Raw genomic sequence first — 25571 nt, 5'->3', positions numbered from 1 at the left:
TGGGTGAATTTTGAGAAATTTAGGGTTAAAAACCCTTGCTGCGGGGACCGCACCCTCTCTTAGAGACAATGCATGGGTCCACACCTTGCCTTCATGGCAGGTGTGGACCCCTGACTTTTTCCCCATTGAGAAAAAGTCGGGGTCCGTAGGTTACCTGTGTTGTGCCTGTGGGCCCCCGCGTGTGGGTTTCTAGCCTAAAAATCCTCTAAAAAATGAAATGAAACCCTAAAAAACGATTTGAAATGGATAAAATTGAAGAGTAGGATGATGTGGATTACCTGGAGGAGATGGTGCTCGATTCCGACGGATGTATTTTCCGCAATTTTCACTGGAAGTTTCTGACCAAAAGCTCTATTTTCTCACCGAAATCTCAAACGGTAAAAATGAAATGACGAAAGCCCTTTTTATAAGTTTTTTGAATAAATGAATTGTACATTTGTTTATGTTTCACTTTAGAAAGGTAATTTTTGCAACATTTTTATCCATTTTAAACAGGTATGAGTAATGTTTGAAGTTTTTGTTTAGGATAATAGATTTTTCAGGCGAAATCGGTCATTTTCGACGAAAAAACATTAGAGTCACCTTTAAGCTCTTTTCTGACTCCTAAAACATGAAAAGATCACCGAGTTTTTCTTTTTAAACTCATTTAAACGGAACTAAAAAGACGGTCCACTTACAGCTCTTTTTCTGACCGTAAAAACATGAAAAGATTGCTGGATTTTTGTCGTTTCAAATTCGATATTGGTTATAAAATGACGTGTCATTGATCGCTTTTTTACTTTTTCGAATCAGAGGCACTAATTACGAGAATTACGCCTTGGTCGTAATGATCAAGCGGTTCTCTCAAGTATTATTTTATACTTTTTCGGGCTTGGGAGACACAAATTTATGAAAAAGGTCAACCCTGGAGTCTTCTTAAGTTTTTTCAGACTCTCTAAAATTGAAAAACACTGAGTTTCTCCTATACTGGACTCGTTAAAATTTAACAGTAAAGGACCTGTTCAATTAAAAATAGGAACAGACCACTCCTTCTTAGGGTTCAAATTTAAACTAAGTTGGACTCATCCAAAGGATGAGCTTATAATCAAGCAAATGTTATCCTCCTCAAGCTTGTCAAAAATAAAGAGGTACTTGCCAGAAATGGTGGGGGAAAAGAGAGAAAAATGAGCCTGTTTTTCATACTTTGTAACCACTCTTGAACACGACACTTTCATTCACCTGGGTTGGGAAATCCTTTGCCTAACAGTTGATCAAACCACATTGAAAGTCTTCAACTGGTTTCTGGGTATTAACTTTGGGTCAATTGTCACCAAACCATCTGCCATGTCGTTATGTGTTCAAGAGGTCAGTGCCAATAAGCCATTCATCTGCAAAATATCTGTCATCCATATTGACCATCCCTGAGTCAATCCTTGCAACTAAATTTCTTCAAACTTGATTTATGATTTCGTGTTGTGGGCTTGCCTACGACGGATCGCTTTCTATCAACTGTAGCTCATTATCTAGAAAGATGATCTAGAAATCGTCAGTACCTTGGGATCTGCATGCCTCAATGGCAGGTTTCTCGCCTTCGACGATAGGTTGCATCATTGACCTTCGATCAAAGGACTCCGTGACATGTTTGACATCAACACATCTATTCACATCTCATGGATTGTACTGAGTACTTTGAGAGCCATTGACATTACTGGTGGTTTCTCTCACACTTGTTAACAATTTACATCATTGACTGGTAATCAAGTGGTTTCTACCATGTTCGACTTCAACACATTCATTCGCATGGATAGAATCGTACTATTTCGGGAAGTATAAATGAAGACCCTAGATCTAGTTTCTGCCATCCAGGCTGCGAGGAATTTTGTATTCATTATATTTTGGACTATTCATAAACAAATGGCTGCATCCATACTGTGTCTACATGTGTCTATACTTGTGATGTATTACAAGATCATTCCTATATTAGAGCAGTGGCTAGTTTTCTAGTTAGTTTTGATCTGAGTATGGGAATGCCTACCTTAGCGATGATACGATCTCATATATATATTTTGCATTGAATGTTTTTACAGGTTCCAACCAGGCTCTCCACAATATGATCCTCGAAATGATAAAGTACTTCACTCTTCCTAAATGATAAATGAAATCCTCATCTACTATAGACTTCGCACTTTAGGGGGCGATCTGTTACACGAAAATATCGTCACCATGACTATTTGCAGTCAGTATGGGTCTATCATCACTTGTATTGTCCTCCTAAGCATGTCTCAGACCTCAGCTCTTCAAGTCAAGCTTTGAAAATGAAAGAAAGACATTGAAAATCAACAAAGCTCTAGTTTTGCACTTTCTCTTACTGTTGCCTGCGGTCCTGCACCCCTTGTTCACATTACTTGCGGACCTGCCCGCTCTGTCCCTAAAGGAGTGGGTGCAGACCCCTGTGAAAGTAAAGAAGGCGCAAGTTTATTCTAAAAACTCACTTTGGGTTAATTCTAGATGATTCTAGAAGGAATTTTGATGTGGATTGTTCGCTCTTAGGTGGTTCATGCATCCCAAAAGAGAAGGAGCTAATCCCTTGATGAGAGGAGCTATCCCTTTGAAGGAGGGCTTTATCCCTTTGAAGAAGGACCTAGTAACTTCCCTCCATTGCACTATAAATTAAGGCATTGGGCTGGTTGCTGGAGAGGTTAGAGGGTGAACATTTTTGAGGGTAAATGCTGGTGGAATTGAGACTTCCTAGTTAAGCTTGAGAGGAGAGATCACATACCTTTTTGGCTTCATTGGGAAGAGAGTGAAACTTGTCAAAGTAGAGGAGACTTCTTGTTGGACCCTGGGAGGAGCTTGTACAACATCAAGGCACAGGTTGTAAAGTTCTTCTTTGATTTGAATTAATACAATCAGATTAATTTTTCTCAAGAAATTGTCTTATGTCATTTGTTTCATGAATTCCTTGATCATCATGATAAGTATGCTTTACGATATTGGCTTTTCAGGTGCTATTTAATTTGTTTGCTTGTTTGTGTTTGCAGATTCACTACAAGGGAGCTCATTTGGATCAAAGGAGCGAGGCTTCCACAACCTTGCGTTGGACCCAAGGTAGGCCTAAAACCACTTGTTTGCCTTTGTTTATAATTGCATATTTAGAGAAAGATAGTTTTTGATTGGCTTGCTTGTCACTAGATATCGTTAGATTCTAGGAAGGTCTATCTTGTCCACAAGATCGACTCATTCTGTCTAAAAAAGGGGAAAAATATAAACTAGCAAACCTAAATTAGAGGTCTCTATATGATTCTCTGAAGGAACAACCTCTTATTCTCTAATTAAGTTGGTATCCCCCTTCTACCCAAAAATAAATAAGTTCCAATGCACAATTCTCTTTAAATAAATAAATAAAGGTGAAAGAAGAGAAAGGCTTCCTATGTAGAGAGGTGAAGCGAACAAATCTATTGCGGTACTGTCCAAGGTCACCAGTAGCGGAGCAATGTTTTTTTTCATGTATGCCTCTGCTGGGGTACTATCTTGGCCTCCTAGTGGAGCAACAGTGGAGATGAAAAATTATACCATGAAACTCTTAAGCTCGTGAGCTATAATACCCTTCCCAACTCAAAACATTATGGTTATGTTGAATATTATGTTTTGTTGGACTGAGAAGGTATAGAAGGGACCATGGCTATTCATAGGGTAAGTGAGAAGGAAAAGGTGATTTTCATGCTGAATCAATACTCCCTGAAGAAGCAAGGCCCTACACAGAAGGATTTAACCAAAACAAAGAAGTTTGATTCTACCAGTGTGTGACCAAGTGTTGTAGCGGCTACAACACCCTCCAAAATTTTATCCTACACTCAAATTTTGGAGCCTACTGTGGATCTTGTGATCAATGATTCCTTGGTCACTTATTGGTAAGATGATGATTTCAATCTCCCTTCTCCGATCTCAAGAGTCGTTCATGCTTTTATCTTTATATAGCGAGTGTCATCTTGGAAGAAGGGAATTATCGCTTTTAATGCAAAGAGGAGTTTTGGTTTGCTTGAAGGGGAAATATTTTTGAAAATGAGTTGTTCTCATCATATAGACATGTTTCACACTAATTTCCAAAGTTTCACGCACTATTATGCAAGTGTCTTTATTATCCTCACAAAGTATATTGTCAGAGCCAGTCTTGTTGTAAGTTTCTAGAAAGGTTGTTGCATTAAGCGAAGTACGTTTTCATATGTTTTGGATGATCTATGTTGTATCACTAAGTGTCCAAGTGTGTGGTCATAGTAAATTTCTATCACTGTTCACATTGGTTCCATTAATCCCACACTTTGCCAAATTCCAGAGCATTCCTAGGAACCTATCTTCATCCAACCCTCCTAAACTGTGCACTTCGCATCTGCAACCCTCAAGATTTCCCCTTGCCTGCTAGAACTGTGTAAAGTGTAGAAATCCTAGCTCTCTTGGAATCCAAAACTACGCAAATGTTTCCTCCAATGTCCTTCCCTCAGCTAGAACTCACTGCCTCCAGAAACTACATAGTTTTGTCCCTCAAGGATCTCAGCTGCATATTCTCCCTTGCCTCTAGAAATCGTGCAAATCTTTCCTCTAGGGCCTCATATAGCAGTAACCACTGCCTGCTTGAACTACTTAATTCTGTCCCTCAGTAGGCACTGTGAAAATATTTCCCTCAATGGGAATTATGCAGTCTTATCCCTCAGTCCAACCAATCACTGAGCCTTCTCACCCTGATCTTATACCAGTTCTGGCTCAGTCATTAGATTATCATAAAACATCTTAGACTAGGGTTTTATCATATTAATGTTGTCTTGTCATGAGTGGATTATAGATACATGAGTTCTACCAGGCTATGCCAATATTATTAAGAAGGAGATGAGGAAGGAAGACATGCTAGATGACACTAAGGAGCTGAGGAGAAAACATAACTATCAGACAAGAAGACCAATGAACCCAGAGTATGATAGAAGATTAGGACTGCATGATGACTCCATCTGATTCATAACCCTTTGGAGGGTAGGTATGAAAAATAAAGCACATCTTTCATGAAGTTGAATACACCTATTAGCATAGGATGAATGAAAACTTATCATTGTCATATCATTATGTATTCAATGACATGTATGGTTACAAACAATCAAAGTCATTCCGTGTGTTTCGTCTAAGTATTTTGTTCCCTTTCGCTTGTTGGATTAACATTCATATTTTAGTATGTTTGAATGTTATTTCATGGTTGTGAGTCATTTTTGGTGGTTTCTAAGGTCAAACTCTATGTATATGAGTTTTCCTAACCATGTAAACATCTATTGCACTCATGCACAAAGTCTTGAACACTCTCGCACAAGTGTCGTCATCGTCGGCCTAAAGCCTATCTCAAGTGTCCCACTTGTCGCTTCTTGTTATGAGGCAGTCACACAGAGGGAAATGATTTCTTGTTGCTCTAGTGGTATATGTTGCCATGTCATCGAAGTATGTTAGGTGTGTGATCACAAGTTCAAGTTCATCACAAGTATGTTCCTCCCACACTTAGCCATGTTTCTGAAAAATTTCCCGGTCAAGCAACTCAGCTGCACAAAACCGTAATTGAACTACGCACTATGAATTCTTAGCCCTCAGTGTCATGACCTTGTGTCTTGGAAATACGTAGTGCACATTCACTATCTTCTAGGGAAGTTGCACTGCGCAATTCCAAAACTCAACAGCCTTCCTTGACCCCCAGAATTGTGCAATGGTTTCTCCTAGCCTGACTTAAACTGCGCACTTCACACTTCCAGTCCTTAAGCTGTTGCCCTTGCCTGCTAGAACCCTATAATACGTAGAGAGTCTAACTTACCTTGGCCTCCAAAACTGTGCATATGTGTCCTCTAGTGACCCTCCCTCGACTGGAGCTCACGTTCCTCAAGAACTGTGTAGATTTTTCCTCCAGGGCTCTCTGCTGACCAGTCCTCCTTGCCTCTCAAAACTATGTAGATCTGTCTCCCATGGTCTCATCTCACATCACCCACTTTCTGCCTGAACTTCACAATCCTGACTCCTAGTGGCCACTGCGTAATTTTTCTCCTCAGTGAGGACTATGATGAAAAGTTTCTCAATCAATCCTGAGCTACACTCTGTGTAGTCTCAGTGATCAAGCTGTCTCCTTATCACTTGGAACCTCACAATGCACAACTATTAGGCCCTCTCTCCCAAGCTATCACTTGTCCCGGGCTCATTTCATGGATAGTAATGCGTCATCTTAGACTAGGGAGTTTTCATATTGATGTTGTCCCATCATGAGTGAATTACATGAACATGTACACTATGAAGCCATGGCGATATGATGAACAAGGAGAAGAATGAGGGAGGCATGCCTAGAGACTCACTTGTAGTTGAACAAACAAGTGAAACTACCAAGAGCAAGCAAAGGAACACAAGTCTGAAACCACTTTCCAAGATCGAAGATCATTGAAGATCCTACATTATCAAGCTATGCAAAGGAGAAAAGAAATAATATCCAAACACACATCTATCACTCAATAGCAACAGTGGCTTAGTATTGCCACATCATAAAGCCAATCCATGTGAGTAGTGTCATGTCAATTTGTGTCATGATTTGTCATATACCACATTAGTACCATGGGCTATGTATATTGTGAATCAAATGTATTGTAAAGTGAAATTACAATGGGCACACAAGAATATGAAGAGTCATGTAAGTTGAAAATTCATAGGAAGTTGAACAATCATGAGGGTAGTCAAACATTCCAAAGGGGAAGAATCACCCTTGCTTATATATACCCCCTCATTATATGAGCAAATGACTTCTCACCTTGGCTCCTCCCACAAAGCATTAGAGAGATCAATTAGTTATTTGAGGAGAAAGGAGAAGCTATAATGTTAAACTATTGGGGCTATTCATGTACAATGTAAATATGTGTCTTGGAATATTTTCTTAATTATGGAAGCCTTTTAATACTAGCATGTTTCATGCATGACTTATGAATTTTGTAAGACTGTTATGTGAACGTTTATATTTCATGTTTTCTTTCACATGTACTAAGATAGTTGAACTATTTCAGTTATTTTAGTGCTTATCTTGTTGGTAATGTGATGTAATGGTTGTCACTATTGTCTCATCCTTGTGGACTACTCCACATGATACTAGACAAGCCTTTCCTTGCTTGCTAGTAATAATGACCGTCACATCCATTGTGGACTATTACGCTAGATGTTAGACAGGTCCTTCTGGTTAATGTATGTCTCTTCCTGGATGGTACTATTACCTCTCACTTAGAGGCTCACTTTTCTCACTCGTTTTTCAATAAGAGAACCTAGACACATTTGTTTTGCACACTCACGTTGTTGTTTGAAGATACCCTTGCATCACTCTCTTGTGCTGACAGCTAGATCCAAGGAAAATCTTTAAGGAGTTGACAACTAGGGCTTTACACTGGATGGGACTCCTACACCAAGTGGTGTGAGGTCTAATTAGAACTTCATACCCAGGATGCACCATCAATAGGTGTCAACATAACTCTACCACATGGCCCACAAATACACATGTTAGTCTACCTTGGTCACATTGATATAGCTTGCTCAACCTCTACTACAGAGGTTACAATGATATATCTATTGGTTGGCCTCTTTTGGTGACACACACATAATCGATTATGATAAATATGATCATATCATGCAGTTACTGTTTTTGGAGTACTTCACGGTGATATGAACATGAAAAAGGTTCAAGAGGTAAGTTGACCCGATGGAGAAAATACTAGAAGAGTGAATATCACTTGTGAAATTATTTATTAATATATATATATATATATATATATATATAGAGAGAGAGAGAGAGAGAGAGAGAGAGAGAGAGAGAGAGAGAGAGAGAGAGAGACAGAGAGAGACAGAGAGAGAGAGAGAGAGAGAGAGAGAGAGAGAGAGAGAGAGAGAGAGAGAGAGAGAGAGAGATTTCTTAGCCTTCGCATAGGGTCACGGTGATAATTCTCAACCTTCACCATAGGGACACAATGATATTACTTGGCTTTCCACAGGGTCATGGTGATATTTCTCGGCCTTCCATAGGATCATGATGATATTGCTCAACCTTCCATCACAGGGTCATGGAGACATCTATATTGTTTGATTGGCCAAAGGGTCACAATGATATTGCTTGGCCTTCTACAGGGTCATGTCGATATTTCCTGGTATTCCACGACAGGGTCACAATGAAATATATATTACTCATCCTCCATTGTAGTGATAAATATGTTTACCATATTCCTCCGCAGGGTCAAACCATACATAGAAATCATCCATCCCACATATGAACCATCTGGAAGAAACCATCCCAAAATAAAAAAGTTAAAAAAAATTCTTTGATACAACCGTAAGAATTTTCTCCAAACCATAATGATTATTTGATTCCATAAATCTTTGTTACATCAAACCATCTAAGACATTATATTTATAGTGTTTGATCCATGGAGGAACGACAAATTTTTTCCATAGAGGAATAACAAATTATAGAGTTTTTAAAATGACCAGGGATGACATCATATGTCCATGTGTTGATATGTGTTTGGCACTGAGTAGATGGTTAAACCTCATGTTATTCCTTTTGATCTACCGATTGATATATGGGCAAACACTGTTGATTGTTCCAAAACTTGCATGTTGTTTAATGATACTAAATAGTGTGCTACTTTTGTGCTTGTGATTGTTGGTCTACTGAACCAATGGTGGATTTGCTATAGACTTGTAGGACATTTAACCAAATAAATTTTTGGGTCTTGGACCTATAGTTTGGACTTTTAATTTTTTCCCCAAATAATGTTGATTTTCAATAGGTCATAGCTTCTCGTCGGGGAGTAGATTTTATGAGAATAATATAAAGTTGGAAAGGTACCAATGAGAACTATGTAACCATGCTATTCATAAGATATTTTGAGCAACTTTAATTAGTCAGAAACTAAAATACATTCAAGTATTCATATCCTTATGTAATGATACCTTACTAAATGTCATGTTGTCATACAACTCTACTTAAAGACTTGCTACTTCTTTGATCATCAATGATGGTCTTGTTATTATCTACACATCCCCTTTGATATCAATGACATCTTGTTGCCATCAATGAAAACACTATATGCAATAGTATATTATTTGTGAGTTTGCAAACAACTAATTTGTGTCCATAATTTCAACAAATACAATATCACATCACATTAACCAGTGGAGAAAATAAATTACCGAGTCTGGGTCTATTTCTCCTCCATCTATAAAATTGATTATTAGGCTTGTTTCTAGGAAAACTAATGTCTTTTAGATTAGCTAGTCCCACTACGATTGGTAGCTATCCTAGAAAAAAACAATCAAAGCAATTTGCGATTTCCTTTATGTATGATAGATAAGAGAGAAGCAAAGGGACCAACCTGGATCTTCCGCTTCACTCCTTGCTTGATTTATTTCTCCCTTGATAGAGCTTGTGCCTCTTCTCCTACTTATCCTGCTCAGTGAATACTTGTAGAGACAAAGTAACAAAACACCATCAAAGCATCTCGATCTATTATATCATAAACAATGCAGAATCAGAAATACATTGAACATACAATAACATTCACAAATACACCATTGTATGGAGGAAAACTCAAAGAAATTTATTAATAATAGAAGGGAGAATTACAACCCAGCTATCTGATCTAGCATCATCCTCCCAGCATCAAATCCCTCTTCACCTCATGAAAAGAAAGATCACCCAACAATACAATGCCTTTTCTCAAAGACAAACTCTCAGCACTTACAAATTACCAAATTCCAGCCTCTAGATCTCTCATATGAGGGATCCCTTTATAGATTTCTACAAGGGTGTGAGTCATCTCTGGATTTTTGATTAGTGTCATTCCACTTGTTGTTCTTGCTTCCACTTGAATATTTTTTGGATATCTTACTCATTCCTGGGCAAATTCAGAGAGGCAAGTGTCATAGGAGAAGTTTCTAGAAGATTCCATGAGCATCCACTTAGCAAACTATCTTGGACATTTGTCCATCCTCACTCATCGCACCCCACAGAAGGCATCTTCAGTATGTATCGTACCTGGCTAGTGTAGAAGTCAATATGCATCACACCCTGACAATGGAGCAGTTAGTATGGTTTAGTTTTGGCCAGTTCTGAGTGGTTTTTCAGGTAGAACTTTTGGGGAATGATGTAATCAGTTGACCATGATCCTTTAGGGTATGAAACAACACTTTTAGGGGTTAAAGAGCCCTTGGTTTATCGACATATAAGATTGGAGTCACAACACCCAAATATGCCTATAACAGTTGCCCCTTAAAGCATGAAGTCTCAAATCTTTTGATGTCAGGTGAAATGCTTTATCATGAGGATCTGAGGTATTCGAACTAGAAGGTGACCTATATAAGATACAATACAATACATCATCATCATATTATTTTCATGATCTAGATGAGGCACGCATTCCCATGCTCAACTTTATAAATTCATTTTCATGTACATAGGACAGATAATTGTTTGCAGTTGCAGACTGGTTCTTCATGTGAAGAGTCATCTTCCTTGGCTTAGATGATTATCTGTGAAGCTTCTGTGTACATTTGATGTCTTTATATCCATGAAAATATCACAGCATGGATGGATGAAACTAGATCCAAGGTCTTCAAACTCGTTCAATCTTCGCCCAATGTACAATTCGATCCATGTGAAAAGATGTCCTGAAGTCGAACATGGAAAGACATCACCTGATTACCAGCCAATAATGTAAGCTATTAATAGGTGTGAGAGGAATCACCGATAGTGATAATGACCCTCAAGGTACTACAATTCAGTTCACGCGGTGTGAGTATATGATTCGATGTCGAACACCACGCAAAATCTTTCGGTCGAAGGCCATTGATGTAAACCTGTCGCCAGAAGTGAGAAACTTGCCATTGAGGCATGCAAGCTTCAAAGTACTGAAAGGGTTATTTCTAAGTCAACTTATTGGATAATGAGCTGATGTCGACAAGACGCGACCCGTCATAGGAGGGCGTTAATGTATCTGACGTATATGACATGAAATGAAGCAAATGATTTTATGGAGGTGAAAACGATCTGATGATATAAGGTTTAGGAATGACGGTCATGAAAAATGGAGGGTGAAGGTATTGCAGTGGATGAGGCATTAACTGGATGGTGAATTCTCTCAATGGCTTCTCTTGAACATATCAACGACACTGAGATGGATTGGTAGCGTTAACCCCAAAAGATGGATGGTATGGAGGACCAATGGCGATATGACTAGTGAACATAATAACACAACCCGACTCAATCATGGTGATGGAGTGAAAGTGTCATTTGAGCGACCTACTACCATAAAATTCTTCAAGCTTTCTTCCCTTTTTCCCCAGTCATTGCTGACCAGTACCTCTTTGTTTTTGTGAAGCTTGAGGAGGATAACATATGCTTGTTCTATAATTTTCCCTTCGGGCAAACTTGTTGCTATGTTTTAGCGAGTCTAATGACAATGAAACTCGTTCTTGTCTGGGTGGACAAGTTTGTCACTATTGTTTTAACAAGTTTAATGAAAAAGATAACTTGGTCCTTTTCATGTTTATAGAGTATGAAATGGGACAAAAAGAAAACTCCAGTAGTTATTTTTCATAGCATAATCCCTTAAGTCCGAAAAAGATTAAAATAATACAAAAGGGATGACTTTTCTGATCACTTTAGCAAGTCAGAAAAGACAAGCGCTCGAACTTTTTCATGAGATAATCCCTTAGGTCTAAAAAGTTTAAAATATGTAGGAGGGATGGTTTCCAATCACTTTAGCGAGCTGGAGAGGCCAATTTCTTGACAATCTTTTCATATTTAATGAGTCTGATAAGGATTTAAAGTGGACTCTTTTTTTTGTGGAACAAGTGGTATCCAGGGTAGCAACTGGTTCCGAGTAATCTTGGAACTTCTCAAAACATGGTGACGTGAAGAAGGTGGCTAACAAGACCACTCGTCATAGCCGTTCCTAAAAATGGTAAACAATCAAGTGGAAGTGTATTGTCGGCCAAACGGATGGAGGTGATGGAGGGAATACAACCAAGATTCAAAAGGTTGATATAATTGCGATCACAATGGTTATTTACCGAAGGTGGGTTCATTTTTTAATGAGCTTGAAATCTGGGGGAACATATGCTCAGTGGTAGGTTTATTTTTTAACGAGCTTGAACCATATGATAATATTTCTCATTGCCTTTTTATGTAGGCTAGAAAGGACCAAAGTAAAAAGCTAAAAAAACACTAAAAAGCTAAGGAATTATTGAGGTTAGGTGGGATGGTTTCATCAGTAGTTTAGAAAAACCCCTTCCTCTGCCTTATCCGTAGTGCAGACGATGGTGAATGGTGGATTAGACCAATCACCTAACCTAAGAAGTTAAAAAACTAAAAAGCTGAAAAAAAGCTAAAAAGCTAAAAAATGAAATTGGTCATTTTTGCTTGCATAAAAAGGTTTGCATGCCCCCAGGCATCAAGAAAAGGAGATTCTCTAGCTAACCATATGGAATTCGCTGCGGTTAAGTAGGATTGTTTTTGTCAGCGGAGCCGAAGAAACACTTCCTTGGCTTTGTCTGTCAAATAAACAAAGGTGAATGGTGTGAGATAACACCTCCAATCACATAACCTATAGGGAAACCTATCTTTTCAGCTGGTTTTGTCCGCTTAAGCAGACCAGGGTGCATGCCCCCTAAGCTTCGTTACATTCACCAGACTACTCGCAAGCATTAGGTGGATGGAATGAAGGTTCAAGAGACATTCTCGATGCAAAAGGACCATTTAGGGATGATGTTTGACTTGAAGCTGTGTTTGAACCGGGAAATAAAAGCTGGTCAACAGTGACAATTTTGCCTTCATGCAGGAAACTCATCACTTGAAAGAGTGTTGAAACAATAGCTTCCATGTTGTAAACATAGTCACGTCCGAGTAGTAGACTGTAATCTAACGGTCCTTGGACTATCATCACGTTCAAGTGAACAGTTTTCCTTCTCAAAGTTATGGGCAACTTAGGAAGGATCCCTAACGGTCGAGTGGTTCCTTTATTAAAGCCTGACAAATTCTGTGTAACAGGCATAAGTGATGGCGAACCAAGCGCTTTCCAAGAAGTTGAGGAAAGGATACTCACTGAAGCCCCTTCATCTATGATAGTTCCAGACACGATCATTTTGTAAGCTTGTACTATGATCCAGAATGGTACATTATAAGGAAGGCAAGATCTTGCTAGTCAATTCCAATAAAAGGAAGCGATTAGACTCCTTGGAGGGGGTATCGAATAAATGGGTGAAATAACCCCTTGATTCGCCGGAACTAGGAGATTCTCTTCCTGTAGTGAAGGAATGGGCAGATTGCCCCCAAGTTCATCGGACTCTGAAGTTACAAAAAGAATTTGAACAATATCGTTCTTACTCTCTTTGGGAGTGGTATCATCTAAAGGTGGGCCTTCTGAAGGAAAAACTGGGTCGACTGCCATTTTGACTTGTTGACTTTGGTCTGATATGGACTCAGAAGATTCACTTTCAAAGATAGTTGTTTCGACCAATGGTTCAGTTAAGTAAGTCAGATTTTCAACTAGTAAAGGACTAGGGGAGAGTTTCTTGTATCCAGGTGGAAGTTGCTGTGGTGAAGCAGGATGGTTATGAAAGACTCTTTTGGCCTCACCCAAAAAGGACAATGGGGAAGTATATGGTGTATTATCAACATGATCAGTAGAGGTTGATGACACTGGTTGGTGCGAACAGGGGGACCATTCTCTCAAGATTCGTGGAATGCATGGACAATCTCGATGAAAATGGTTTCCTTTGCAAATTACACAAGGATATTTAGGAGATTTAGTGTGCGGATTTTCACCAGATGATTCATGGTTGCCCCCTTGCTTAACTAACTTCTTCTTCTTCTCCTTCCCTTTCTTCTTCTTCTTGGTCACTCGGTTACTAGCATCGCTATTTTCACCAAGCGAAGAGGAAGAAGGGGAGGGAGACATAAACGAAGTAGAAGGTGAAGGGTCAACTTCAGTATCAACTGGTTGTTGATCTGATTACTGAGGAATCATGTTATTTTGAACCATAGAGGTAGAGAATAGCCATACTGGCAGGCCAATAGTAAGTCCTGGAAGGGACAAAGTGGCCATATGAGGTGCACCAATATTTCCCCAAGATGTAAAAGGACTAGGAATCCCCTCCAAAGGGATTCCTTGATTGGTGGACTCCATTATCTCAACCTAAGACCAACGAAGGAACAAGGATGTTATTCCAAAATTAATAAATTTTAATGACGCTTTGACACAACTTTTGCTTTTTCAATTTTTAAGAGTCGAGAAAAAGCTAAAGATGACTCTAGTCCCCTGTGATTTTTAATGAGCTTGAAGTGACAAGTGCTCAAATGGACCTTTTCTTTTAAGGAGTCGAAAAGGAACGAAAGTGACTACTCTGGAGATCTAGATAGAGGGATTACCAAACCAATCGCAAAACTGCAAAATACACCTTGGTGATAAATTAAAGAGAAATTACCAAGGACTTATGTACGGTAGTCAATCTTCCTGAATGTTGTGTTTAGTGCATTGCGAACGATAGGGCAACAGACACAGCTTCCTATGGATAAAGGATATAAGCCTATTGTGGTCTCCCAATATATACTTGTTGGTACGGAGAGCACAAGTCCATGCTAGTACTTTTCGTATCAAAGAGGAGGAATCACCCAACCTTCGATGAAAACAATAGTTACTATATTTTATGACACCGGAACACGTCTCTAGCCTAGACCTCTAGATGTGTTGCGTTAGGTTCCAAAGCATTGTTAAGTTCATTGAAATTTATTTTAGAGTTGATCTTGTTTAGAGGTTTGTATTTCAAGGTTCACCGCATGATGTAGATGTAAGATTCCTAAATATGAAATCTAAAATGATAAACAATCGTTGTTTATTTTTAGCAATGAAAATCCTAGCTACTAAGGAAAGAAGATTACGATTCTTTCAAACAAAGAGAAAAGAGCACACACTAAATGCACTTTTCCTAAATCATTTTTTCGTACAAAGTATAAATGAAAATTCAATTTCATGTATTTGTTTTTTTTTCCCTTTAATCTGAGAAATGCCAAAAAGGAAAACTAAGTATAGATCTGAAATATTTTCTTCAAAGCGACACTTCGACAATTTCTCTTCAAAATGAAAGGAAGAGTAAATGACACTTTTCGATTTCAAATAGAGAATGCTTTCGACACTTCAAAATATCAACAAATCAAATCAAATACATGAAAATAAGTTCAAGCGACTATCCAAGGAAGGAAGACTCAATGGCACTTCTCTTTTTGATATAAAATGACAGTTACGACACTTTTTTGCACCAAAATGACAGTTCGATTTAAGAAACTTTTCGAAAAAGGATTGAAAATGATGGACAAATACATAATAACATTTGCTAATCCTAATCAATAGAGGCTGAACTAAGCAAGGAGGCTTCAACAATGAGATATTATTCATAAGCAGCAAAACAATTGAACAGAGCTAAAAACAAGGACAAAAAACCAAAATTTCAAGGAGAGAAATAGGACTACTCAGTCATCGCACCCGTGCTTCACAGAAATAGGGATGCACCTCACCTGCTACACTCGGGAAGTGTGATGCATACTGGCTTCTAGTGACAGATAGTGTGATGGGCCAGGGATCACAACTGAGGTGGGTTTTGGCTCAAATTTGCAGTTGAATTCAGTGAGTTAAGCTGAGCTATTATGGACAGTAAAGATAAAAGTACAAGGGTATGATCTTGGAAGGTTATTGAGCTACCAACAGGGCATCTAGAATGCTTGTAAGTCAGATGTTAAAATCATAAACTAAACTAGAGATTGACTCAAGCAACATTCATCTACTCTGAAATTACAGAGCAAGAGAAGTTCGAGGGCTATCTGGCTAACTTTAGGCTCCGTCTATAGTTTATAAAAAAAACAATCAACAACAAACAAAAAAACTATTCGCTCCCTAGTGGAGTCGCCATTTTGTTTCTAGGAAAACTAGTGTCTTTTTGATCTACTAGTCCCACTAGGATTGGTAGCTATCCTAGAAACAAATAATCAAAGCAATTTGTGATTTCCTTTATGTATGATATATAAGAGAGAAGCAAAGGGACCAACCTGGATCTTCCACTTGACTCCTTGCTTGATTTATCTCTCCCTTGATAGAGCTTGTGCCTCTTCTCCTACTTATCCCACTCAGTGAATACTTGTAGAGACAAATTAAAGCATCTTTATCTATTATATCATAAACAATGCAGAATCAGAAATACATTGAACATACAATAGCATTCACAAATAACAACATTCACAAATACACGATTGTATGGAGGAAAACTCAAATAACTTTATTAATAATATAAAGGAGAATTACAACCCAGCTGTCTGATCCAACATCATCCTCCCAGCATCAAAGCCCTCTTCACCCCATGAAAAGCAAGATCACCCAACAATACAATGCCTTTTCTTAAAGACAAACTATCATCACTTCCTTACAAATTACCAAATTCCAGCCTCTAGATCTCTCAGATGAGGGATCCCTTTACAGATGTATGCAAGGGTGTGAGTCATCTTTAGGTTTTTGATCAGTGTCATTCCACTTGTTGTTCTTGGTTCCACTTGGAGATTTTTTGGATCGCTTACTCATCCTTGGGCGAATTCAAAGAGGCATGTGTCATAAGAGAAGTTTCTAGAAGATTCCATGAGAATCCACTTAGCAAACTATCTTGGACATTTGTCCATCCTCACTCATCGCACCCCACAGAAGGCCTCTTCAGTATGCATCGCACCTGGCTAGTGTAGAAGTCAGTATGCATCACACCTTGACAATGGAGAAGTTAGTATGGTTTAGTTTTGGCCAGTTCTGAGTGGTTTTTCAGGTAGAACTTTTGGGGAATGATGTAATCAGTTGACCATGATCCTTTAGGGTATGAAACAACACTTTTAGGGGTTAAAGAGCCCTTGGTTTATTGACATATAAGATTGGGGTCGCAGTGCCCAAATATGTCTATAACAAGGCTGACAGAATCTTATTTGTGGCTTGATATACTTGAATGATAACTTTACCATGCAAGTCTGAGATTTATGACTGTAGTTAGTGCAAGTAAATAATTATCCATGAGAAATTCCTTCGTACCTAGTAAAAATTCAATTCTTGTAGCTTGGCTGTTGAATTCTCTGAGATTTATCAACTTGTTGTGTGATTGAGATTGTGTATTTCTCTACTAAAGATTTAAATTTTCTTTTTCTGTATTTTGATTTGGGTTTGCAACATTATTTGTCCCTTGCTGAGTCAAATGGGATTTTCCTTTTTAATCCTATAACTACAAATTTGACCGCATACTACATTTTTCTCTTCTTTTTTTGTGTTGGGTTTCACAAGTCTACTGTGCTGATTGAGTCTTCCATGGCCTAATTTTTTTTTATTTTCTTGCCTTTAATCTCTACTATTGAGCTTGACTCAGCTTCAAATCCCAAACTTGTTTTCACATGCAATGGTCTCTCCACATTAATAATCTCATTTAAACATTCAGTCCTCTTACTGAACATTTCATTGAAACTTAGCTACATTTTGGTATTCTAAAGCTCCTTTCTCAGAGAAACAATTTTTCATTTAAGTTTCTCACATGCTTGTTGTTTATCTTTTAGATACTCATTCAATGTGTCTTGGATCTTCTTACCTTCTTCATTTTTCAAGACTATAGGTTCCATAACTTTTGCATTATTCTTGACCATCAATTCTTTTTGGAATTTGTTTTTCTTTCTAAGCCTTTGAGTTTCCTTAAGAGAATTTATTAACTCACCTTCTAAATCAAATTCACCTTATTTTTCTTTAGATTCATCATGGTTTTCTTGTTGGGTTTTAATGGCCATACACATATACTCTTTTGAGCTCTCATTTTCTCTATCCTCATCTGAAGATTGGCTATATTCAGTTTCATAGGAGGTGGTATCTTGAGTGTAAAAACTCTTTCTTTTTGCTATTTTTATCCTTTTGAAACTTTCTAGATTTATTCTTGGTTTCATGCTCATTCTTCTTCTTATTTGGAAACTTAAAATCATAGTGACCTATTTTACCACAATTGAAATAGTTACAAATTATCTTACCTTGTACTTTCTCGAGCCTCTCCTGAGTTTCTTTATGAACTTAGCCTCCTCTTCATAGAATTCATAACACAAGTCATCATGATCTTCTTTGGGCTTGTAATCTACTTTGAAGGTTTCCTCGTGTGTTGTAGATTTTCCTTCTGAAATTCTCATTTCATAGGCAATGAGTGTACTATGTAATTAATCCATTGTAAGAGTATTGAGATATGTCATCTCTTCTAGATATAACCTTGGTATTGAATATTTCTAGAAGTGATCTCAACACCTTTTATATTACACCTGAATTCTTCATTTCTTCATCAAGACCTCTTATGGTATTGACCAATTCATCCGCTTGTAGAAAAAACTTTGAATGTTCTCATCCTTGTGTATCTTTAAATATTCAAATTACATTATAAACCTTTGGAGTTTAGATTTATTTACCTTGTTGGTACCTTCATAAAAACTACTCATTTTGTCACATATTTGCTAGGTAAAAATAAAATACATGAATTTAACTAACTCTAATTCAGGAAGTCCAGCAGGGAGTGTGTTCGTTGGCTTAGCATTGTATGTGAACTCTAGCTTATCACTTCTTGTAATCATGGCTAGAGGCTTATCAAATACATCTTGCACTGAATCCCAAATATTTACGCCAAGATATTGTAAGTTGTCATTCTTACCTTCTAGAATGTATGGTTTGTATTAGTGAACAAGGGAGCCTTATTGGTGTGGCCTCCTTCCTAGTTAGCCATTATCCCAAAGCTTCCTTTCAGCTATTAGAATGATCCTAAAGGAACTAGGCTTTAATACCAATTGTTATAAACTAGGACAGTATTGAGAAGGGGGATGATTTAGTATTATGAGAATTTACAAGCTTTTTCTCAAAGTAAATAATACTTGAAACAGTAAGAACAAGCATTTCAATCTAAATTGGGACACGATAATGTAACATGGAAACCCAACTAGAAAAACCACCAAAGATTTGTATTGTGATGCAATCTTTAAGCTACAACCTGTATTAAATTAATATATTAGGATCCAACCTTCTTGAAGGATCCAACCCATAATCTATTGCAAGATCCAACTTGTTTGTTTTCTACGCTCAACCTAAAGGAAGCTCCTACTCTTTAATTTATCAGTTACTACTAAAAGGAACCTCCAACTCCCTACAATGCAAGATCCAACTTTCTTTACCATCTTTATTCCTCTTTCATACAAATTTCAAACTCAAATCATGAAGGTCTCACTTTCAAAAGAAATAAATCAATCTCTGCTCATAAAATCACCATAAAACACCTTCAACATTCATACAATATGCTTCTTTGATATCTAATTCAAATTTTATCTTGTTGATACAACTCCACTTGTAAAGAACATGAACTGATATTTTTAGCAATAAAAATTTAGTTAAATTCAACTCCTAATTTGTATTTAACCGATGGTTTGATATTGTCTTATTATTCTTTTCCATTGATGTTAACCCATCTTGATGTGTACAATTTGTCTTGAATCTCTATTTTGTTGTTTTGTGAAGAAAAAATGAGTTTAATTGTTAATTTTTGAAATTCTGGAATGTTACAGGTTTTAGTGGAGGTTCGCCATTTTTAGTGAACTCCCCAATATGGCACAAACCACCAAATTCTTTGCCAAATTTAGGAGTTCAAATTTAGTTCCACTTGAATCCACTACTAACCTTCGTTTGCTGATAAATATGGATTACTCCACCAAAAAATCTGTCAAATGATGCTTCCAACCATTGAATTCATCAAACATCTAACCTTTTTCCCTTTGTTTGTAGCACTACAGATTGTGACCCTGACCAACTAATTCAGGGGCTAAAATCTTATTCGATGGTTTGAGAGTGTCCTATGTTTGAATTGTGATTCCACTCAAGAGCTCAAAGTCCCAAAAACATTATCATAAAATATTTAACACAATATTCATTCAAAATCATTCACTTGGAGCAATCCCCAAGTTATTGCCACATCATCAAGATATTTTCATGCCTACATCAAGCTGATATCATCATGTCACAAGGCAGTCTTGTGTATTTCCATGTGTCACCCACATTGGCCCACTTGGCCACCTGAAACTGTTTATTTTGCATCGCATGTGTCAATTTCCATGAAATTTTCTTATGTGACCATGACTTAAGGATGACATCACCTTCCTTATCAGCATGCCACCTAGGCTTCCATCTGATAATTATCAACCAATCACCATGCACCATCTATCATCTTATTATTGGTCCACCTCACCTCCCACCTAGTACCATGTCACCACCATGTCACGGCTGAATACTCCATCAGGTCTTATAAGAGTGTTAGGCCTTATGCAAGTTCAACACTCGATCTAGTTCCCAACCATTAGATGTGATTAATGTGGAATGTCAGATCACATTTGGCATAGATCAATTGATTAACCTTCACGTTGTTTCCTATCCAATGATTGTCGATCTATTTGAGCCTATTCTCAATATACAACTATGGCTAATTGCTTTGATAATTCCTATGCATACTTGTCAAAGCGCGCCAACCTGTGGAACCTAGAACCTATGGAACCCTATGTTATTTGAATTGAAACATGTTAAACTTTGATTTTCCATAACTCTTTCATCCCTTGGATATTTTCAAGATTCCATATACCATTGGAAAGGAATTTTCAAGGCCTTTTTGGTTGGGTACTTTGTGAGGGCATCGAAGCTAAACTTGTATACCAAAAATTGATCAAACATGAACATGTAAGACCATGCAGTTTGACATCAATGAAAAAATGTTCTAACAATTTTGTCTCAAATCATGTATTTAGAAAATCCACTTTCAACATACCATTTTACTTCTTGGTCATGACAATATAAGTAAAATATACATTATTTAGTCCTCTATATATTTTTTTTCCATTTCTTTATGTTTCCTTGATTTGTGGGCTGCTTAGGAATCTACTACCTAGGGGGGTTAAGGAGTCTAATTTTGCATTCATTGTTTTTTTAAGATAGTTGTTACAATTGAAACATTCAATCTCATTCAAGACAAGGGATAATGAGTTCCTCTTTCTAGCAAAATAATGTCTATATCTAAAATTTTGAAGGTAACTAGATTTAACATTTTCATCTCTTTCAACCCTATTGGACTTACACTTTGTTTGCATTGTAGTGTTGGCATTGATGTCAATAGGGTGCTGGCACTGGTCATCATATCCTTTATTTGTGATGAGAGTTTTAGTTGTTGTAATGATCATCTTGTTGGTATTATTGGTTGGCATGATGTCAACTTGGTTGTGTCATGACTTAGTGTAGGATTTGGATGTTGAGTAGAGATGGCTTTAGGACATGCTGAGTTGGTTTTGTACAAGAGATGTTGCTACATGTGTTGGAGATGACCCTACAAGTGCTTGAGAATTTGGATGACTTGATGTTGCTACTACAGGTGTTGGAGATGTTGATACAGGTGCTAGAGATGTTGCTATAGGTGTTGGAGGTGTTTAGATAGGTTGATATTACTGCTTGAGGAGATTTAGGTGTTGGTATTGATGAGGAGCTTGGTATAATAGGGTCTACATGTAATTAATTTGTTGTAGAGGTTCTTAGCCTATATCATCAGCTGGAAACTTCCCTGAAGTTTGGCAGAGCTTTGAGCTAATTTGATTGACATTTATCCATCCTCTTTCCCAACTGCATAGAGACTAGCTCATGCATGTGGTTGGAGGGCTCCGACAACTGGGAGACAGCGTTGTGAGTACAGTTACAACCATAATTTGGAAGTTTTGTGGGTGCGTATTTGGCCTGAAGTGATTTTTTCTCTACATTCCTTGCACACATCAGGTGTTTATTTGTTTTTCTGGCTTATCTTGTTCAGAACTCATCATGTAAAGATTGGAAAAAGGATAATGAGCTTCTAGAACGTGATTAAATTAAAAATATCCTTCATAAAGTGGAGTTAGTGGTATGATCTAGTCAAGGATATGAATCTGTATGAAATCAAGCATATGGACAGAGTTTGTGGAGATCAATAGTTCTTGTTAATTATTGAGTTGAGCACCTTAGTTCATCTATATATTAGAGATATAAATGATAGTATGGTTGGATATGTCATGTATTGAGTTTGTGTGAGCTTGGCGGATTGTGTGCTAGTTGTGAGAGCTGTGAAGAAGATTTTCTGAAGTAGTTTGCAGATGTTGCAGTAGATAGAAGGAGTATTTTTCAACCAACATTTTTTGCAGTGAGAAAGGATATGAAATAGATTTTGATTGTAGGTATATTTGGAGATCTTTCTCCTAGTATATTCTCCAATTTATTGTTTGATTGCAACATTCAGTTGTGAGCAATTTAACTTGTTATAGAGAGGGCTTTAGTTGATGTGTTGATCATGAGAAAGGACATGAAATAGGTTTTGATTGTAGGTCTATTTGGAGATCATTTTCTCCTAGCATATTCTCCAATTTATTGTTTGATTGCAATTTCAGTTGTGATCAATTTAACTTGTTGCGGAGAGGGTTTTAGTTGATGTGTTGATCATATTATTTTATGCAGTGTTGGTGAGACTGTGTTGTATTTTGTGGTGTAGTTTTGGTTTTTGATTTTATTCCTTGAAGATATGTTGTTGTGGTGTTAATGTTGATAAATTATTGGTTCTGGTATGAAAATATATGAAACAAGAACCACATAGAGGAGTGGAGTTGGAGGACTTTGGTGAAATCAATATAAATGAGTATTTTTTTCAATCCAATCATAGTTGGATAGTTTAGAAGAAACTGAGCGAGGCACATTGGTCGTGGTGTTTTCCAATAGATAAGAGTCTGTAGAGTTGTTTTATAGCTCCAGAGTAACCGTGTGAGGATCATTGTTCAAGGTGGTTTCCAGTGGATGGTATTCTCTAGATCCACATGAGAAAGAGATCTCCATTTGATAGTAGCCAATTGAATCTCTATGTAAAGAACTTTCTTTGCATAATAAATATTTGAGCAGTGGAACAAAAACATGTGGTTTTTTTCCATGGAGAAGGTTTTCCACTAGATATACTTGTGTCCCATGTGTTGAACGTTTTTCATGCTTTCATTTTTATGTTTTATGCTTTGATCTATGTTTATCTACTTCAGTTTATGCATAGTCTAAAAGAATAATAATTTGGAGAAAAAATTATAAGTGCCTTCACTACTCATTCACCCCCCTCTCAGTGGTGATCTAGTTTCCAACAATTGGTATCAGATAAAGGGATCTCAATTATAGCTTGATTGTCGAAGAGTGGATCTTAGGAGTATTGACATAAATTTTGCAATTTTTTTTTGAAAATGGATCAATAAGGAGTTCCCGTTATTCACATAGGTAAATTTGCAACTTGGAGAGGGAATTTGGACTCATATTATCTATCCATTGATGAAAATATTTTTATATCAGTGGAATATGGAATTAAAGATGAATGTAATGATTTTTTTAAAAATGTTATATTGCATGGGATTTCAAGATCTGACCATTTTTATGTGAGGCATTGTGAGTCCACAAAAGAGATGTTGGACATGTCACAAAGTTTGTATCTTGGAGGAAAAATGCAGATTTCAGAGATGGAGAAAAATCAAAGGATTCAAAACATATTACAATGGTAAATAAAGCCTCCTCACAAGAAGAAGATGGAAGTACCAATCACTCACAATATGAATATCAAAACCCTAGTGATAACAGTGATGGATCAAACATTAATCTGGAGGGACAACAAGTTGAGATCAGTAGGAAATATGAAGAGTTATCCAAGATAAGTGTCTTAGAAGTAGAGATCGGGAGGTTCACAACTAAAACTAAAGATCAATAAATGCTGCTACACATTTTTGATGAAACAGAGTATTCCTTAAAAGAATAAATTTTAGATTCGAAAACCTAGCTGGAAGAAGGAAGAAAAATAAATGGAATGAGGAAGAAATAGAAGGAGCTAGAGGATGAGTGCCAAAAATTGAAGGCTGAAGCGATTTCTGAAAGTCAAGAATTAGAGAGGTTTAGACCTAGCACTTAAGTATCTACAAGAAAATAAAAAAAAATGGAGAAACTAGGAGTGAGGAAAAGGTAAATCAACAACCATGCGAGAAGTATAAGAACAAGCAAACAAGTCCAAAGAAGAAAAATAGAATTGGTAGATGTTATAACTGTGGAATTCATGGAAATATATCAAAAATTTGCAGAAGTGGAGAGATCATAACCTCTCATCAAAAGGATCAACCAAAGCACAAGCAACCTCAAGCATCCATGCAAACAAGATCACCATATATCAGGTATAATAGTATTTTTTATGGTTATTGTCTCTCATGCAATTATTTTTGCCATAAGGATATTGACTGCAGGGCACATATAAGGAATAGAAATCATATCAACAGAAGGTATCGACCTATTCCTTGTGTCCTTGGTCACATAATATTTTTTGTTCATGACAATATTATCCATAAGGACAAGGATTGCAAGTTTCCCATTTCCTATAGGAGGTCCAACCAAGGTGAGAGGACCATGCGAGATCAACCACAAAAAAGAAGGAAGGTGTTGTGCATGTCAAAGACCAACCTATTAGTGTTTGGAGGAGACGGGATCAACATGAAAATCCCACCAAAAATTGAGGCCTACATGGTCTCAGGAGGAGCATATGGTTACATCCTGAGTTGCATGAAGAATTTTGGATGGGAAACCATATTGTGTGAAGTCAAATCTACATATTGGTAGGAGATGTATGTGCTCGAGGAGGAGTTCATGATGTTTGAAGTGTTTATTTTATTTCTGATCTATTCTCATCTTCCTCTTGTCATTATTAAGATCATCCACTTATGTGTTGTAGTTATGAGCAATGGCATACTAGGTTCCTATTGATATGTTTGATGATGTGGAATCCATATAGTTGTTCTTATGTGCATTGTCTAGGTATGATGGAGGATCACACATTCATGGGGAGAATTCGTGGTTCCTAATGGATTTGCTAAGTATTGGCATTGTGTTCGCTATGGAGGAGCATGTTGTGCATGTATTTGGCATTGATATGATTCAAGTTGATTTTTGTTGTCGCTGCCACATATCTTTAGTATGTTTTCAAGGTAAATTTGGCATGTTTCCAATGTTCACATTGTTAGACCATGATTATGGAAAGATTTATCATGCTTGTGTAGTTGTTATGGAGATATGTTGATGGTACATTGGAATTAAAACCTATAGAGTTTGGATATTGATGCTTTTACCTTATGTATCTAGAGGTATGATGCATGTTGTTGCTGATATGTTTTGCATATGGATGACTAAGTTGTGATGACGTATGCACTTGTGGGAGTTGGGATTAGAGGTATATTGATGCTATTGCAAGGAGATATAGCATTATAGAAATTTTGAGGTCTAAAATGGGCCTCCTAAGGAATATTATAAATTAATAGTGGAAATAATAAAATAAGATTGGATTACCTCATCAAATTTTGGAGGGAAAAAAGAAAAATTGCGTTTTCAACTTACCTCTCCACATTTTTACTC

This window comes from Pinus tabuliformis, chromosome 9, assembly GCF_031772625.1.
Source record: "Pinus tabuliformis cultivar Carrire ecotype Pingquan chromosome 9, CPIR1, whole genome shotgun sequence".
NCBI classification, from domain to species: domain Eukaryota; kingdom Viridiplantae; phylum Streptophyta; class Pinopsida; order Pinales; family Pinaceae; genus Pinus; species Pinus tabuliformis.
The sequence above is the reverse complement of the archived record's forward strand: the minus strand, read 5'-3'. Positions refer to the sequence as shown.